At 44.1% G+C, this 18317-nt stretch overlaps 1 protein-coding gene across 5 annotated transcripts in view; it reads right to left on the reverse strand.

Moving 5' to 3' along the window:
- The window catches only part of COA1 (cytochrome c oxidase assembly factor 1), a 57234-nt gene that overhangs the window by 18976 nt on the left and 19941 nt on the right, over positions 1 to 18317 (reverse strand). For 2 of the 5 annotated variants that reach the window (XM_071559601.1, XM_071559602.1), the window contains one exon: positions 7211 to 7408. The gene's annotated coding sequence lies outside the window, so the exon portion shown is untranslated. Of the gene's footprint in view, positions 1 to 7210; positions 7409 to 11490; positions 11545 to 14936; positions 15117 to 16264; positions 16342 to 18317 lie in introns of those variants that run through there. The other 3 variants (XM_071559605.1, XM_071559604.1, XM_071559603.1) reach the window with 3 other exon arrangements.

The following is an 18317-nucleotide window of genomic DNA, read 5'->3' on the forward strand; positions in this document are numbered from 1 at the left end:
TGCCAGCACAAGCAAAGCAGAGGATGGTGCTCCCAGGTTTCACAAGCAGCTCAGGGACTGACTCACTGCATCACCGTGGCTAAAACCATAAGCTTTGGGTGTCTCAATTCACACATGTGAAAATAGGAACTTCCTGGTTCCTACTTTGCTGGAAGAAACCAACATTTTATGGCTGCAAAAAGTTCTGACAGTTTAAGATGTAATTTTACTCAGGTATGAAATTATCCACATACACCCATGTTAAGAGGCATGACAAAAAAATATTTTGCAGCCTGGCACAGGGCGTGTTGTAGGACCAGCAGAATAATTACAGCAGCTGCAGTTGGCACTTATTCGAAAATTAAAGAAGCTGTTAACAGGTCATTAATAATCTATGACTACCTGCCTTAATAGCCTTCTTCAGTCGACAGGCATGCAGGTGAGGGGGTGGAGGAAATGGTCACACCTTCTTCTAAGTCGCTGCAGGAGTCTGATACCCTTATTTTTCATCACTTTGTAATCTGCTTGTTTACTTCCCTCCCGGTGTCTGTTCCCACTGGCTCCTCTCTCGTTGCTGACTCTGACACTGAGGGAGTGCCCAGGGCAGCCACAGCAGCCCCTGAGCATCCCCCGCAAGGGTCCCCAGCCCCGCTGCGCTGTCCCCAGCCCCGCTGCGCTGTCCCCAGCCCCCCTGCACTGTCCCCAGCCCCCCTGCACTGTCCCCAGCCCCACAGCTGCCTCCCTGCTGCTCAGAGCTGCCTCTAAACACCTCTCCCGAGTGTGTGTGCGACTCTTGAGGATTATTTTGTCTGTAAGGCATCCCTGTGCAATTACAACACGCTGGGGTTTGCTCTCCTGTGCCTTGCTCCTTGCCTTCTGCGTGCAAGCAGATGGCTGGAGGAGGAGGGAAAAGCAACTTGTTTCCCTGCTTCTTCCGAGCAGACAGATGCCTTGAAGTCAGATCCAGGGCATCAATCCATCCTTTGGGTTCAGCTGTAGCACAGAAAGCATTAACTGGCTCTGGTCTAATGCTTTTTGACGTTGTCAGGCCCCCTTCAGTGAACTGCTGCCTTGTAACCAACTTGACAGCAAGTATTGTTCTGCATTTATTAATACCACCCATGTTATCTTCAGACTGACGTGTTCCAAGGCCAGGCATCAGCTGTGCTCAGCTCTGCCTTCAAAAAAGATATCCAGACAACAGCACAGTCCTCCTGCTGCTAAGGAGTAAATAAATAAATAAAAACATGCCTTCACCATGCTGCTGCCACACAGTTTTGCCCTTTCAGTCTCTAATTTGCAGTATTTGTTTCTTTTACTCTGGTCAGAAAATCTGAAGTACCCACTTCCTTGTACCCTCCTCTTTTGGGCTTCTTTAGAAAAGGGCTTTTTGGGATTTTTTTGCCCTGACTCTTTTTTCAGTTTATTTTTCTCTCCCTGTTTTGAATGCAAATTCTAGAAAATTCAATCTATATAAAAGTTAATTAACTTCAAAAACTCTTTTTCATCTCAATTTCTTTTTTCTTTTTTTCTTTTTTCTTTTTTTCTTTTTTCTTTTTTCTTTTTTTCTTTTTTCTTTTTTCTTTTTTTCTTTTTTTCTTTTTTTCTTTTTTTCTTTTTTCTTTTTTCTTTTTTCTTTTTTCTTTTTTCTTTTTTCTTTTTTCTTTTTTCTTTTTTCTTTTTTCTTTTTTCTTTTTTTCTTTTATCTTTTTTCTTTTTTTTTCTTTTTCTTTTTTTCTTTTATCTTTTTTCTTTTTTTTCTTTTCCTTTTTTTCTTTTTTCTTTCTTTTTTCTCCCCCCCTTTTCTCCCCCCCTTTTCTCCCCCCCTTTTCTCCCCCCCTTTTCTCCCCCCCTTTTCTCCCCCCCTTTTCTCCCCCCCTTTTCTCCCCCCCTTTTCTCCCCCCCTTTTCTCCCCCCCTTTTCTCCCCCCCTTTTCTCCCCCCCTTTTCTCCCCCCCTTTTCTCCCCCCCTTTTCTCCCCCCCTTTTCTCCCCCCCTTTTCTTTCCACTTTAGCCACTATAATTTTCTATTATTTTTAAAATGTTCAGCTGAATAAGTTATATTTACTTATTCAATAAGCTGATGATGCCCATGACGGGACCAGAAGTGTTTGGTTAGCAGCAGGGAGGGAATAAAAAAAAAATCAATAACTCCAACCATTTGGCAGCTTTGTGGGCAGGAAATCATTTGTATTCTCTGGTTTAAATCAATGCCCTTCTTTTCTTTGCTGTTCCAACAGGAAATTATGAAGTCTGTGAACACTATTTGCATAGTGCTTTCTGCCATACACTCGTGTGTGCCTGGGCTAAACAATGTTAACCCCAGCAGTGCTTCCCTGAGGCCCCTGCTGGAGAAACCTGGGCACTTTAGCACAGAGCTCTTCAGTAGGCACTTGTATTTAATTAGAGGCAGAGATAGACTAGGGAAAGATATGAAAAGAGCTGCTTCTCCACTTCCAGTGGCACCACTAAAAGATGAAGGCATTATTATTTAATAACAGGCTTGTCTACTGCAGACTATGAAAAAATGCCTCCTTTCTAACTTGGCAAGTTGTATTTTCAGTATGACAGAAACTTGCTACTTCTACACTAAAGCTGCATTTGCACTTTTGTATCTTGCTTGTCAGGGTTCCCCTAAAGTGCCAGGTATGATTTGAAAGTGCTGCACTTTTGCTTAAATTCAGCATTACAAACTCCATGTTTTTGAAAGAAAAAGGAATTGCCACTCTGCATTGCCATACTCGTGGGAAGCTCTTCCAGGAAGGTGATGTTCTGAGAAAAGGCAGGGATGAACCTGGGGCTGTTCTTGCCTTCTAACTCTTTCTGCTGCCCTGTGCTGGATGAAATCCAGCTCAGCTATTTTTTTAGCATGTAGGAGAGCTGCTATTCAAGAGGACAGGAGACAGAGGGAGGTATGTGACCCTTTTTGCTGTGTTTTCCCCAGTGTTGTCCCAGGGCAGCCCCAAAGTCTTGGATTCTTGTCTGTGGCCAGAGCTGTGTTGCTGGCACTGTAAAGCCCCTGGACTTAAACACCCCTTGATGTGCTTAACTTCCCCCTGTGCAGGAGAATAATATGGTAGGTCAGTATGGAAAATGTGATGATACCCCCAGAAACTACCAAGGCCTCAGTTGTCTGCACTGGAATCAAATGCCTTAAAATTCAGGCACGCAGATTTCTCTGCTTTGCTTTGGCACATGACAAGTCCTGTCACAGCAGTTCTCAGCATCCCTCCTGTGTTCCCAATGCCACAGGCACAAAGCTGTAGTCATCAGGTGACAAAGTATATTTATTGGTTATGTTATAGTTCTCCCTCTCTGAAACAAAAAGCACAGGAATGGTTCTCAAAGTGACTGAAATGGAAGCAACATGTAATTGTTTTGCTCCTCCTTTGTTTCTGTTAACTTGCCAGAGGTGAAGTTACCTATCCTAACCCTGAAAGCATTTCACTCCTTCCCACTGCAAACTGTAATTGCTTGCTGGGGTCCCTTCCAGAGCTCCTGGCTGCTGAAGCAGCCTCTGCATTTCTGAATTTGCTGTTCCCGATTGAAGGGAGTCACCAAGTAAATGAGCTGCTTCACTTTCTTGGTGACAAGAGACCAAAGCAGCATCACAGTATCAGAGAAGTGCAGAGATCAAGGGCTCTCTGGAGGTCATTTTGTCCAATATCCCTGCTCAACTGTGATTGCCTACAGATGGTTGTCCAGCTTTTGAGTATCTTCAAGGATGGAGACTCCACAGCCTCCCTGGGGCAATCTGTGACAGCACTTAATCAACCTCACAGTGAAAAAATGTTTCCTGGTGTTGAGATTGCACCTCCTGTGTTTTGTGCCCATGGGCTCTGGTCCCATCACTGGGCACTGCTGGAAAGAGCCTCCCTCTCCCACGCACTCTCCCATCACATACATTGATGAGATCATGTTTGGGCCTTCTCTGCTCTGAATAGTTCCAGAAAACAGAAGGATAAATCCAAGGATGGATTGCTCAGTTGACTTTTTTCTACTGAAAGGTTCAAAAGCAAAGGTGCCTTTCTTTCCCCATGGCTTTCCTCCCTTCCCCATGCACACATCTTCTACCTGGAATCTTTCTATATCCTTACAAGAAATGTTTAATCTGGAAAGATGTGCAAATAGCGTAGCTCATGAGAGAAATGTGAACTGCTTTAGTTAGTTTTTAGGCTTTGGACTGATCTGTGAGTGATTTATGGTTTCATGTGAATAAAGCATAATCAGAAACTGTGGAGTGATAGTGCTGTTACAAAGAGGAGTGCTGCTCCTGTTACACATGGGAATGTAAAGGCCATAATCTAATTCTTTTAAGGTTGTGAAAAGTGTGCTAAGTGACTAATTCATCTCACTAATATATGACAAGCCACTTTCATAATGGAAAAAATTACTTGCCTTGGCAATTTGGTTTTTAACAACTTATCATGGTTGTTACCCTCCTAAGAGTGTAAATTTTCCACTATGCAGAAAACTGGTATGGAATAAAACAGCTGACAGACCAGAAACCTGCATTTAGCTTCAAAAGTAGCTCACCATCCCTGGAGGTTTTTAAAGTGAGGTTGGCCATGGCACTGAGTGCCATGATCTGGTAAAGGGACTGGAGTTGGACCAAGGGTTGGACTTGACGATCTCGGAGGTCTTTTCCAACCCAATCCATTCCATGAAAACAGAAGTTTGTGGGTTGCTTTTTTCAGTATGTATAAGTTATAGACCTTAAGAGTTTTGCTCGAAGACAACCACAGGTTTTATGTGTTTTGTGTGGCTTCTGTTTGCAAAAAGGAAAATATATTTCTTTCTGGGGAAAAGACACCAGATTACACTGCAGGAAAAGTAGAGGTGCTGCTGTTCAAGAGTACTCAGATGGAACTTCATCTCCAGAACCCTGTACTGAATTTAGGACACAGTTTTTGCAATTGTCTCTGTTCTTGCAGTCCACTTAAACATACTGTTGTTTTCATACTGAACTGAATGGGATTTGCTGTAGAGGTAAAAAGACTTGCTCTCTTCTGAGTTTAATACCAGGTAATGACTTTGCTGACTTCAGTAGAATAACTCCTATTTATACTGCTCTAAGAGGGGGCAAAGTCAGAGTAGGAATGTACCTCAAAGCACGAGTGTTCAGATGCATATTTAATATCTTTTAAATGAAGCACTTGGAATAAAATGCAGTGCTGACCACTCTCTCCATAAATGCACTGTGAAATGGCTTGTGGTAATTTTTTTAACCTTTATAGAATTAGTAAGGAGGACACACTGTGTCCAAAATGTTAACTCTCCTCAAGTGATGCTTCTTCAGTGTAAATCCAGTCCCATTTCTGAGATGGCAGAATTGGCTCACAGAGTTAAAATTTACCAGCTCTGCTCCTCTGCCCAAGCCTGGCAAAACTTCCTTTGCATTTCCATTAGACACACCCTCAAGTGTCTTATTTGTTCATTTCCATTTATGTTGACCATCCCTTTCTAACAGGCCATTCTCCTCCACCCAAGACAAGCAGCTGGTTGAAAAGGCCCGGAAATTCCTATAAGCATGGGATTTCCCTCTGGGTATGTTTTATCTGGGCTGGTTCATGATGCAAAGGTCTTACTGGAAGAAAGAACTGGCCCTACAAGGTCTGGGTACCTTGCTGAGAGTTGAATACTAGTTAGCATGCATAATATTCAGTGCTGGTGAGGAAAGTCAGAAGAAATCAACCCATCATTTGTCACTTATGCAACAAGCTGCATTCCTCTGACTGTGCCTTTTCTCAAATCCACTTGTTAACTGTGATGCAGTAGGTGCCATTTGTGCTTTAGAGGACTAAGAGTCTAAGCCAGTTTACTGGTGAAAGCAACAATTTTCTCATTAAACATTAAAGGCATTGTTTTAATCAGTCCCAGCATTCTGGCAGAGTTAAGTCCTTCCTTTGATAACCAGCAGTTACAGATGCAGGAAATGTTAATAACCCAACAGACTGCAAACTGGGCAGGCAGACATTCCATCACCCAGAAAATGGAATTCATGTAGCTTTTTGAAGGACTCATCGCACTTTAAACCAAAGAAGGGGTTGATTTTTAGTATGGAGATTTGGGCTGTTTGCAGCACCGAAAGCTGCAGTCCCATTGTGTTGTTTCCCATTTCTCTCAGACCTGATGAGAGAACCTGTTTCCTGCTATACAACTTGAAGTTAAAATGTCACCTGATTTAGGGGTGGAGAGGGGAAGAAATTCAAACAGAAGCAGCAAACATCCCAGACTTTCAGCAAGTGTGCTCAGATGTCAAAAGAACAAATATAAGAAATATAAACAGCTTTGTGTCTGATAGGAGCTTTTCAAGCCACAAATGGACTTCTATAAAGAAACAAGAGTATGCATGGGCATTATGTGAGAATGGGAATGTGAGTGTGATACTAGAGAGGGTTTAGTGGGAGTGGCAAAGGAACAGTTTTATCAAATGCCAGCCTAAAGGTTCTCTGGAGCCTGGTTTTCATCTCTGTGTAAAAGGAGAGCAGCTCCTACTCCACCATCACTGTGGCCACCAAGGCCGTAGTTGAGAGAAATTTTCCTTAAAGGGAGCTTAGCAAATCACAAGGAAAACCCAATATGAGGTCTTTGAAAGGTTACTGTATCTTTAGGGATACAGTAACCTTAAAGGCTGCTTTACTATATCCCAGACAGAGGGGGTTTTGAAAGGTTACTGTCTCCTTAGGTATACAGTGACCTTTCTGAAGACTGTATCTTTAGGGATAGAGAGATTTGTTACTTTGATGGTTTTCTGATCCTTGGAATTTTTTTTTTACTCCAGAAAAAAAAAAACCAACCAAAAAAAAGGTAGACTGCTACTTTACTCTCTGGTCAGCTTAGATGTCTCCTGCACTTTGCAGTTTAGGAAGTAAACTGAAGTTGCACAAAGAAATCTTGAGCTTTTGTCATGGCCAAGAAGCAAGACCATCTTTGGCAGTGGGCAGCACTTTTCCAGTGGATCCCCACTACATTTTTGCAGCCTCAGCACTGCTCTAACTTAGGAAGTTTTTGGAATACAACCCAACACCAGTGCACCACTGGGGTGAACTAACAAGATCTCATTTACTGTAGTTTTGGTACAACAGGGAGAGGTCTGGCAATACTCATGTCCTCCACACAGCATTGTGCTCTAGTGATTTTTCCCCTGGCTTTGTTTCAAGCAGTTGGATGACAGGCTGATAACTATATTTTAAATTCAATTGTGCAATGGATGTAGGATTCTGACTTACCGTATTGGAACTGAAGCTCGATGTCTATGGCTTGATTTTCATGCAGCTGAGGAAGCAGGGAATGTTACTTGTTCTGTAAAGCACTCAGCATAACAACAGGATTTTTGGGGCCACTCCTCTAAAACTGTGGTTCAAGATCACTATCTCCAGGTAGTCCCAAACCAGCTAAGAAGCTGACAGGTCTTATCCAGACTCCACCTGGAACAAAAGAGAAAATGCAGAGTGGGTATACACCAGAGGCAGAATTTTCAAACATTCCTAAGAATTCAACATGTTCACTCAACTTCTCACTCCAAGACAACATCTAGAACTGTCAGTCCTGCTGCCTGAGTGTTCCTTATAACCAATTTACTGTAAAGCAAGAAGTTAGCACATGGTATTTTGACATGACAACAGTGACATCAGAAACATGAGGGATCTCCTGCAGCTTTTTCCTGCCTTATACCCCAAAACCTTGTGAAAATAACCCCACGCTCTTGCATGGCTGCCTGAATAGTGCTGACAGTATTTGTAAAAAGAAGGTAGTCTACTATGTGTGAGCCTTATAACTAAATATCATTTTCATAACAGACATTCCTTCTATACAGTTCTTCCTCTGTTTGTAATGTTGAATAAATCCACAACAGTCCATGAGCTGGGACTTTTTGTTTGGCAGTTTCTCCAATTTTTATGAACTAGGCTAGATGAAAATGGCACTTCCAATGACCCTTTGGGTTTATCAGTCTCTGCAGTCTTTTGCTCTGCATATACCAGGAGGAATAAAGTAGAGGAGCAAGTGTTTTTAAAGATGAAGCATTTGAGGCTGCAACCAACATTTAAGCTTTGTGGAAAGTGGAATAAAAGCACCTGATATCCTCCAGATTTGGGCCTTTTGGAGTCTTCAAGGCTGACAGAGACCACAGCTCTCTGCAGAGAATATCCAGACATTCTTCAGCATCCATCCACCAGCTGCCACAAAATTCTAATATCTTCAGTATCTCAAAGACCCTGCATATCTGTCAGGTGTGTTAAAACAGGGAGAGAGATTCCCAACACAGATGTGGACAGGGGCACAACACATGTGCTGAGAACTGTCATTTATGTGGGAAATCAGACTGAAATAGGTGCAAGCCAGCCAACACAAAGCCAAGCAATTTTCGAGGCTCCTGTTAAAAAGCTTATTAAACATTTGCTAAGCTGTAGGAAAGGAACTGAGTGCTTGCTACAGAACTGCACACCAGGGCATCCCAACAGCAGCCTCTGGAGTCCTCCCATCGTGCAGGAGTCAATGTTACAGTATCACCAGGAACAGCCCCAATAGAAATGAGACTCTCACCCACTGGTCAGTCAGCCTTAATTAAATGACATCTTTTGAAAACAAGTTTTACACCTACTATATTTATTTTGGACCAAACAGTCTGCTCAACTGTATTCCCAGATGTACATTTTGTTTCTCCCAGGTTGCTGGCAGCCACAGCTATTTAGAAAGAAAGTTAGTTATGTCAACTGCTAGCATTTTCTACAGTACATATTACATCAGCTTTCCTGAGAAACGTGTCTGAGCAGATCCCTTTTCTTGCTTTCTTCTTTCATAATGTCCTTTGCATTCCTCTCTCAGTGTTTGTTGTTCTTGCTGTGGAAGCTGTTGCTGGCATTTTAAGGAAAGGTTACATTGCAAAAGGGTCACTAATAGAGTCTTTTTCTTCCCTATCCCATGCTCCTGGAGAGAAACTGGTGGCACCTTTAAATAAAGGTTTTCCTTCAGGAAAACTTACAGCGCTCACTGCCAGTTTCAGAATGAGAAAAGAAATTTGGAGCATAAATTACTTTGACCATTTTAGTTCCAAAAGTTGAAGAAGTAAGGAAGAGAAAGAGCAAAGGACAAAACAAAGGGAGCAAATTATGCTGTGGTGCAAGTAGAAAGCCAGATCCCTAAATTTTACCCTCATGCCTGATACTTGGGTGACTGTGCCTCTGATCAACTTGTTCCTGAGACTCTGCTTGCTTCTTGTTGAATCCTGCTCCTTATGAAATGTCTTGGAAGTCAATAGTCATACATCTTTCAGAATGTCAATCAGATAAAATGTACCCATGGAAGTGTGGTCCAGAGACAGATGAAGGTGCTGAGAGCCTGCCCAATTCAGGTCCAAAGCCTTCAAAGTAGGCAAGGTGAGAACAAAGAAGGCCAATGGGATCCTGGCCGAGATCAAAACTAGCATGGCCAGCAGGCCCAGGGCAGTGACCCTTCCCCTGGACTCTGCCTTGGTGAGGCCACACCTTGAGTGTTGTGTTCAGTTCTGGGCCCCTCAGTTCAGGAAAGAGATTGAGGGGCTGGAGCAGGTCCAGAGAAGAGCAACGAGGCTGGAGAAGGGACTGGAGCACAAGTGCTGTGGGGAGAGGCTGAGGGAGCTGGGGGTGTTTAGCCTGGAGAAGAGGAGGCTCAGAGGTGAGCTCAGCACTGTCTAGAACTGCCTGAAGGGAAGTTCTGGCCAGGTGGGGGTTGGTCTCTTCTCCCAGGCACTCAGCAATAGGACAAGGGGGCAAGGGCTCAAGCTCTGCCAGAGGAAATATGAGTATCAGAAAAAACTTCTTTTTAGAGAGAGTAATCAGGCATTGGAATGGGCTGCCCAGAGAGGGGGTGGATTCCCCATCCCTGAAGGTTTTTAACCTGAGATTGGCTGTGGCACTGAGTGCCATGATCTGGTAAAGGGACTGGAGCTGGACCAAGGGTTGGACTTGATGATCTCGGAGGTCTTTTCCAGCCCAATTGATTCTGTGATTCTATGAAACAGCTCAGTGAACACTGTTAGTAAGGGCAAGCATATTATCTCTGCCTATTAGAGAGGCCAGTGAGTTGCATAAAATCTTGTCATTAGTTGTAATAGTCTTTATTATTATGCTCCATTTGAATGATCTGTTTAGGATTAAACAGTTATTGAAAAACACACTGTTCTTAATCCCAAAGCGTTTTCTTTTCAATGGGACTTGGTAATGCTTCATTTTAGCAAAATGCTGAATGATCCATGTCATGTAGCATGAAGTGTAACTGGAGCATCCTGTATCCTGGAGAAATGCTGCCTAGACCTCTGTCTTTAAAGGGTTTTGTGAAAAATCAACAGGAAAACCCACAACCAAGGTATTTTGAGTAGGCTTAAATATAGTACAAATAGCCCTTTACCTGGAAAACTTTTAAAGAAGTCATAAAAACAAACAAATGTAACAACTCAAAAATCACTGTGCTTCAACAGCAAAACCACCTAAAAATCAGTTTAATCCTTTTAAGATCAGGAATTTGGGCAGATAACTAAAGGAATGGATAATAAAACAGTCAAGCACTGGGTACCCCATTAATGTGTAGGCATCCTGCTGATGGTGTATAAACAATGCTAAAAGAAAAGGAAAGTATTGAAGCAGAAGGCAATACTTAATTTACTCTTCTGCTGGGATTACTGCTTAGGAAGACACTAAAACACATTCATAATGAACACTAGAAGTGAGTACAGGCAGAAACTTGCCTGTTACCCAAATGAGTATGACTAGTGATGAATGTGTCTCTTACTAATCTGCCTTAGATCCTGAACTTCACTTCCAGAAAGGCAAGATTGCTTGGGAGGTTCCATTTTCCCACTTAAATGCAGAATCAGACACATGGAGCTCTTCCAGGAGATCTTTATGTTTTGGTTTCTTCTGAGCAGAAAGAACATCAAAGAGTAACAAACCCCAAACCACCTGCTTCAAACTTGTTTTGCCAACCTGGCAGTTGTATGTTGGATTGGGAATTTTATTCCCTTTTCTGGAAGACACAAAAGGAAGAGGGCAGGGGGAAAAAAAAGAATGGGAGAAAGGAGGAAGGGGGGAAGGAGGGGAGGAAGGGAGAAGGGAGGAAGGAAGGAGGAAGGGAAGGAGGGAAGAAGGGAAGGAAGGAAGAAAACAATCCAAAAGCAGTATTCTGTTCTTGATCCAGTTGATCTCTTTAGGATTTTGTCAGTGGCCTTTGCCAGACCAGGAAAGCCTTTTGTATATGAAAACCAGCACCCCTTCCATGGTACAGTGTGACCTCCCCTGCCCCTTTGACGGAATCACTCACAAGATCACAAATGCTTTCCCACTTTTCCTGTCTTAGGAGTCTCAGCTGCATCATGTCAAGCTATTGTGAAATAATAGGCATGAGGTGTGTCTTCCAAAAGCTCTGAGTCAAGATTGCAGTTTCTAAGTCAAATGCCTAAAGTAAGGAGGCAATCTCAACCCAGACCACCCTTTCCCCTTCCTGAAATGCCGAAGATGCGGATTTTCCCACTTGCCTTTTCGGTTGCTAAGGATTTCTTTTGGAAGGGGATGATACAGTAACTTCATTTCTAAAACACAAAAAGATGCTGCAATAAGAGATTCAGATAATGGTCCTGAGGAGCACCTGGTGTCACATACAGAAGCCCTGTATAGGTTGTGCTGCTGTAACAGGTAAATCCAGCTGGATTGGTAACAGATTGGAAGCTGTGGCTTCTACAGGGAAGAGGCAAACTCGGGATCAACAGAGTGACATGAAATAGAGAGGGAAGTTATGGCCACAATTTGACACACAACTCCCCCCTCCCTTTTTATCCCTTCCACTCTTCTTACTTCATCTCTTCTTACTTTCCAGAGAGAGTGATCAGGCATTGGAATGGGCTGCCCAGAGAGGGGGTGGATTCCCCATCCCTGGAGGTTTTTAAACTGAGATTGGCCGTGGCACTGAGTGCCATGATCTGGTAAAGGGACTGGAGTTGGACCAAGGGTTGGACTTGATGATCTTGGAGGTCTTTTCCAACCCAATCCATTCTATGATCCCTTGTCTTCCTACCCTCTTGCAAAACCCCAAAATGGCACCGGTCATGTTAACAGGTACAGCCTATTTGCCAAAGATTTGGTTTTTTCTCTCTCTCTCTGTGAGTTAATCATTCCCAACAAGCTTTCTGGGGTGATGAGTCAGTGGCACGAAGAAATGACAGATTAAATGTGGTATTTATTTTCCTCTGTTTTTTTTAAAGCATGGCTGTCTCCCCCATCTGCAAGCACAGAGGAAAGGGATAATCAAATGTACTGCAGCTGGGAACTCTAAGGCCAATGTCTCCCAAACCTGCAGCCTCCAGTAAAAGCACTGTATTTTTTGTATTCTTTTTGCTGTTTACTCAGCAATACACTGCGTTAAAAGTTGCAACATTCATCTTTAAACATTAATTACCAAGGCAGGATTGCTTAAAAAATCCACTGCCCAAGGCCAGGGCCTAGGAAGTGGAAAATGTAATTTCAGAATGCGATGAGAACAAATGTTGAGTCTTTTAATTGCAGGTTAGTACAAATGACTAACAGTAAAGCAAAACTCCTTTAGGATGAATTTGTTGTTCTGCATGTTAAATTCAAAACTTTGCAGTGATTTACCTGGTGTTTGTTCTTTCCCCCTGCCCTTTTTGTAGAAGCCAGAGAAGTGGATGAATTTTTGAGAGATCACAGAATCACAGACTATTCTGAGTTGGAAGGGACCCACAAGGATCATCGAATCCAACTCTTAAGTCAATGGCCCACATAGGGGATTGAGAACCCATGACCTTGGCATTATTACAACCAAGTTTTAACCAGCTGAGCTCATCTCAGGGTCAGATGCAGGAAACACTTTTCTAAAAATTCTGTTAAAATTATTCAAAAGGAAAAAAAGAAGGAAGAAAGAAAGACTAAATGATGCACATAAAGTCAGGCAATAGTTGCAGTCATTGTTGGACAACTACTGTGCTCTTTTGGAGCTTCATTTCAGGCTGAAGGCTGTGGTGATTCTCAGCCTCCACCTCCTTCTGTTCTGCTGAAATTTTTCTGGAATTACCAACAGTGTAACAATGGACTGGGCCTGCTTTATCATGTGTGGCAACACAAGATTACACGTTGCCATGACTCAACATTGCCATATTGGGTGTTCCAGCCTGGTGCCAACAGAACCACTGCAATAGCAATGGCATTTTCATCTTCACCCTTCTGGCCTTGCTGCTGGCAGAATGAGAACCTTTGCAGGGCATCAAAGGCACTTCTTTTCACACCAAGGTGGAGTATTTATTCATTGCAGCCCCCACTGCCATACCTGGGAGCACACATTGGATGGAAGAGGTGACTTGGTCTCATGGGCCTGAGGCTGCTTTCCTGTGTGACCATAAGAGCATGGTCTGTGATGGTCCTAAAGTTGAAGTTATGCACCAAAGTCTGGAAGCCAAAGAGACTCCAAATTGTTACACTCATCTTTTCTAATGCTGATGTTCACCAGAAAACTGCAGTTCTGCTGCTGGGTGTGCTCAGGAGCGTTTCTGAGCTCACAGCACTGAACACCTTGGTGCCTCTTGCTGGGATTGAGGGATGGCTTGCCACTTCATCATCAGAAGTCCTGAACCACTAGACACACCACAAACCTGCCTAATGCTCCATGTTTCATTCAGAGGGAGTGGAAAGAAGACAAGATGCCAGGGATGATAGTCCTTGTGTCCCACCTCCTCTCCCACTTGCTTGGAACAGATCTGTACTGAAAGCTTTCCCCCTGTGACCTGGCAGATCCACACACTCCAAGTGCATTCTCTTGCTGAGTCAGTATGCACCTTTCTGTTAAATGGGGAATAAGAGACCTTCTTTACCTTATGGCCATTCTCACCAGGCCTGTTCTGCAGACCCTTGCCCACAGGCCAGTTCAGGAATGGCTCATCACCACAGTGTTAAGAGTTTGTCCCTACTGAGACACAACACAGAGTGCTCAGCTCATGTCTCTACTCCTGACCCTGTAGCTAACAGGCATTATTTTCTGTTCATGGCTTGGTGGTTTTTTTCAGTTCAAGGTATGGAGAGTACTAACAGGTGGATGCTGCAGACCAGCTGAGCAGTGCTGTGTCAAAAACAAAATGCCAGAAAAAAAAAATCATGGCGTGCTCTAGGAAAAGAATGGGCGAGGGCACAAACCATTGCCCAATCTTGAATAATGATGAAGCACTGTCCCTGTTGGAGGAAATATATTTGGTTTCTTCCCAAACTCTCCTATCTGCTCGGGGCAAACCCTGGAGTAGCCTACAGCTGACGACACTCCCATTTTCCCTTGGGGATAGCAATGGATTTGTTCCAGAAGAGCACTCGGACACTGAGGGGTGTCTGACAGACTGAGCACGGGGAGTATGAAGAAGAACAGCAGTGGGCCAGGCTACTGACACAGACACAGCATTTTTAAGCACCAGCTATTCTGCTTTGATGGGGTCCACGCAGCTCAGGAGAGGTTATCTCACCCTACTCAGAGGAAGCACCAAGGAGAACACCAAAGCCCAGTGAAACACTGTGCTGGGCAGTAGCCCTTAGTTGGTGGGGCCAAGTAAGTAACATTTTCCAGTGTTCCTTTCTCTCACACTTTCAGATAACATTGCGAGTGGTCCATTTGTAGGGTGATATCTGGAAGTGAGCAGGAGAGCACTGGGGCTTGTACTGCCTCCCAACCTCCCTTCCTTTCCCAGAAACCCAGTTTCCAGTTTCACCTCTGTTTTATCACAGGACTGACAAAGACAAGTTTCCTGTGCCTCTGCCCTCTTGAATGTCACTGCTGCTCTATGGAAACCCAGCTGCCACTGTGTTTTCCTGACCACCTCTAAGAGGGATTGTCAAGGACAGAAAATATTAATTAAATTTTAATTAATAAATTGAATACTGTGGGGTTAATTACAGCTATTTACAGGGAGTGTATGGGATTTGGAGGGCCTACCTTCTGTTGTTTTTGCACAAAGTGTTGCCTCTTCCTCTAAGCTCTAATTAGCTGGCTTTTTTTCTTTTTAATAGCCACCCTTCAAATTATTGCTCAGTAGCTCCCATTTCGTTCCTCATCAGCAGTCCTCCAGCACAGCTGCTACAGAAGGGAAGCAGCCCTGTAGTTTGCCTTGCAGGGAAGAGGTGATAAAGAATCTATCACAAGTGGTGTAAACCAACAACATTAAAAAAAAAAAAAAGGGAAGAAAAAAAAAGAAAGAAAAAAAGCTGAGAGGCCCAGCCCCTAACTATGTCTAAAAAGGGAACTATGTAAGAAACAAAGGACGTGGCTAGAAATAAGACGGAACAGCAACATTTGAGGCTGCTGGAAGGTCAGAAATGTTCTCTCTGTATGCAGCCCTCTTGTCCAGCTGCATGTTCTGCCTCCCTGCATATGCACAATGCCAAGAGCCATCAACAGCAGATAAGCACCTGGGAAAAAGCAAGCTGTTCCAGCACAGAGTCAACTGCAACTCGGAATAATTTCTTCTCTGCTCCTTATTTTCAGATTACATGTTTCCTCCTTAGTGGTAAAACCTTTTTAAAATTTAAATGGACTCAATTATCTGTATTTTAAAACCATTACTCCAGCTACTCAGTGCATAGAAGAAGGGTCCTTTCAGGACACTGTTAAACTGAAGGCACACAGTAACACGCTGTGCCCAGATACCAGGAGTTTATTCAAGACAGCTTTTCAATTTCATGCCACTAGATGAAAACTAATAGTGCCTAAGAACTAGCACAGAAGAGGCGTTTGGGGATTATTTTGGAGGTTGTTCTGTTGGGGTTTTTTTTGCACAAGTGACCAACATGATCAGTAGGCAGAGCACTGCTTTCCCTCGAGTATCTGCTGCTGCCTGTTAAGTGCTCATGACTGAATGGCTGCCACAGAGGGAACAGAGGGCAGCGGCTGGAGGACGAGGACTGGCACCGGTGCCACAGCCGGTAGCTGGCCCTGTGCCTGCTTTCCCCTTCCTACCACAGCAGTTGGCTCTGTGTGGTAGGCACAGGAGTCTGGGTTTGCCTCCTGCTGAGGGGAGATGGGGTGATGAAAAGAGGGGGAGGAAAAAAAGTTTTTTCTTTTTGTAACCAAGAGCAATAATGCTAGTAAGGGAAAATGGGGATAGACTGGCCTACATAGAGAGCAGAGGATACCTCCAAAATTTCACAGGGATCTGTGTGGTTTCTGAGGTTGGAAAACCATTGCCTAAATTAAGACAGCTATCTTCCATCTCAAGAGAGGCAAACATAACAGCCAGAGCTGCTCTTGCAGAAAAGCTAACTCACTTCACTCCTCAAGCATGTTCGAAAATTTTATCTCCTCTCCTTTGCAGCAAAAGGGTTTCACTGGCCAGGGTTGCTGAGCTCCAGCACCGAGGTGTCTCTTCACCCCAGCGTTGCTGAAAGTCTCGGGTCACAGTGCAAAAACCCTGCTCCAGGTCTACCCTTCACATTCACAGAGATTTCCTCAGCTGGTTACAACTTGGTTGTAATAACACCAAGGTCATGGGTTCAATCCCCTGTATGGACCATTGACTTGAGTAGGACTTGATGATCCTTGTGGGTCCCTTCCAACTCAGAATAGTCTGTGTGATTCTGTGAAAATAGAGAAGGTAAAGCACTGTCTCTACTTCTAGTGTTTGTAATCTTGACACCTGAGAAATGCTTGCCAGCATGTGTAATAACCCAGCTGCTTGCATCAATACATGCACAACCACCGACAGAGTGGCAGTGCCCATACAGTGGCTGTGACAAGACATCCTTTGAAAAAAAACACCCCTGAATGGTGTCTTCAGACAGGCTTTTCTCCACTTCAACAGCAAAATTAATCTTGTAATGAGGAGGCAAAGATCCTGCTGCTTGGAGCTGCTGCTGCTCCCAGGACTTAGCTGCTTATTCAGGCAATCAGAGGGATGGTTATTGGCCACCCCCAGTGCCCCTGGAGCCGGGCAATGAGAGCACAGGCTTGGTTACAGGCTTAAAGGGCTGAGAGCCTGGATTAGCGAGGGTGGTGCCCGCCTGGCTCGGCACGGACAGGGCAAGAGCTGCCGGCAAGCTCAGGTTGCCGGTGCCACCTCCTGGACACACACACAAGTGTTACCTTCCCCTCGGCAGCGAAGCACACTAAGTGGCTTCATTTCACTCCCCAGCCCTGCAGCCCCAGCAGCACAACCCAAGACGGCTTTACAGTGCATCCCACCCTCTGTGGAAAAGGACGTCCCACAATATGGAAAATGCTCTCCCTTTAGCATTTTGTCTTCTCCAAGCATTTCTGAGAAACAGCCAAGTATGGCAGAAGCAGGTACAAGACAGTGGCACTTGCTTAAGAGACATCTGTGCAGTTTAGGGATGAAAAGCAGGGGTATGCAAAAGCCCCCTGGTTAACACCAGAGGCACCATCTCAGGGGCTCAGAGTATTAATTTCAGCTTGCTAAGCTGGTGAGAGCTATTTTTCTGGCTCTGCTCTTTGCTTTTCCCCCTCCATCTCTGGGCACTCTGAGCTTCAGAGAGAGAGAGAAGAGATACAGCTGCTTCAGGACACACTGCAGACCTTTTTTCTTGTGAAGAGGGGTCTGACTTGCCTTGGTGGCTGATTAGCTTCAGTGACCATGTATGAGTGCAGACATCATGAAATCTTGCCACCTATGCCAACAGCAGTTGTGTTCTTGCAGGGAATTGTCCTCTCTAACATCTAAACTACAAACTGTCATGTGTGGTTACACCAAAGCATTACTGAGAGCAAGGCTAAGGTTAGAGAGGCCACCTCATTCTGAAACAATCCAAAATTTTATCTCCTATAAACAGCAGTTGCAGTTCTTCCTATCTGTTACAGCTTCAGAGTGGGCCCCAACTGCTGCCTTCCAAGTGGCAAAGAGGATGCATTGACCCTGGGTTGTAATAATGCCAAGGTCATGGGTTCAATCCCCTGTGTGGGCCATTGACTTAAGAGTTGGACTCAATGATCCTTGTGGGTCCCTTCCAACTCAGAATAGTCTGTGATTTTGTGAATTCTATACCCAACACAACCCTCAAAACTGGCTTGCAGAATAAATAAGCTTGGGAACAACTTTCAGTGCAGAGATGTCTCCAAGGAATGGTTTAAAGAGTACAATTAGGAGTGGCAGACCAGAAAAGCTGTGAGGTTGGAAAGAAACGTCTGGACTGGTAGAAAGCAAAGAGGAGCCAAAAGAAAGAGCTATGGGGGCAGTAAGAAGACAGGCAGCAATGACATGCTGCAGGCTACAGAGCACTGCAGGGCTCCACACTGAAGGCTTGTTCTAATCCTAAACTGGAACTTAAGAAATAGAGGGTTCAAAGCTGTCAAATGCTTCCAGCAGCT

This window comes from Pithys albifrons, chromosome 7 (genome assembly GCF_047495875.1).
Source record: "Pithys albifrons albifrons isolate INPA30051 chromosome 7, PitAlb_v1, whole genome shotgun sequence".
In the NCBI taxonomy this organism is placed as follows: domain Eukaryota; kingdom Metazoa; phylum Chordata; class Aves; order Passeriformes; family Thamnophilidae; genus Pithys; species Pithys albifrons.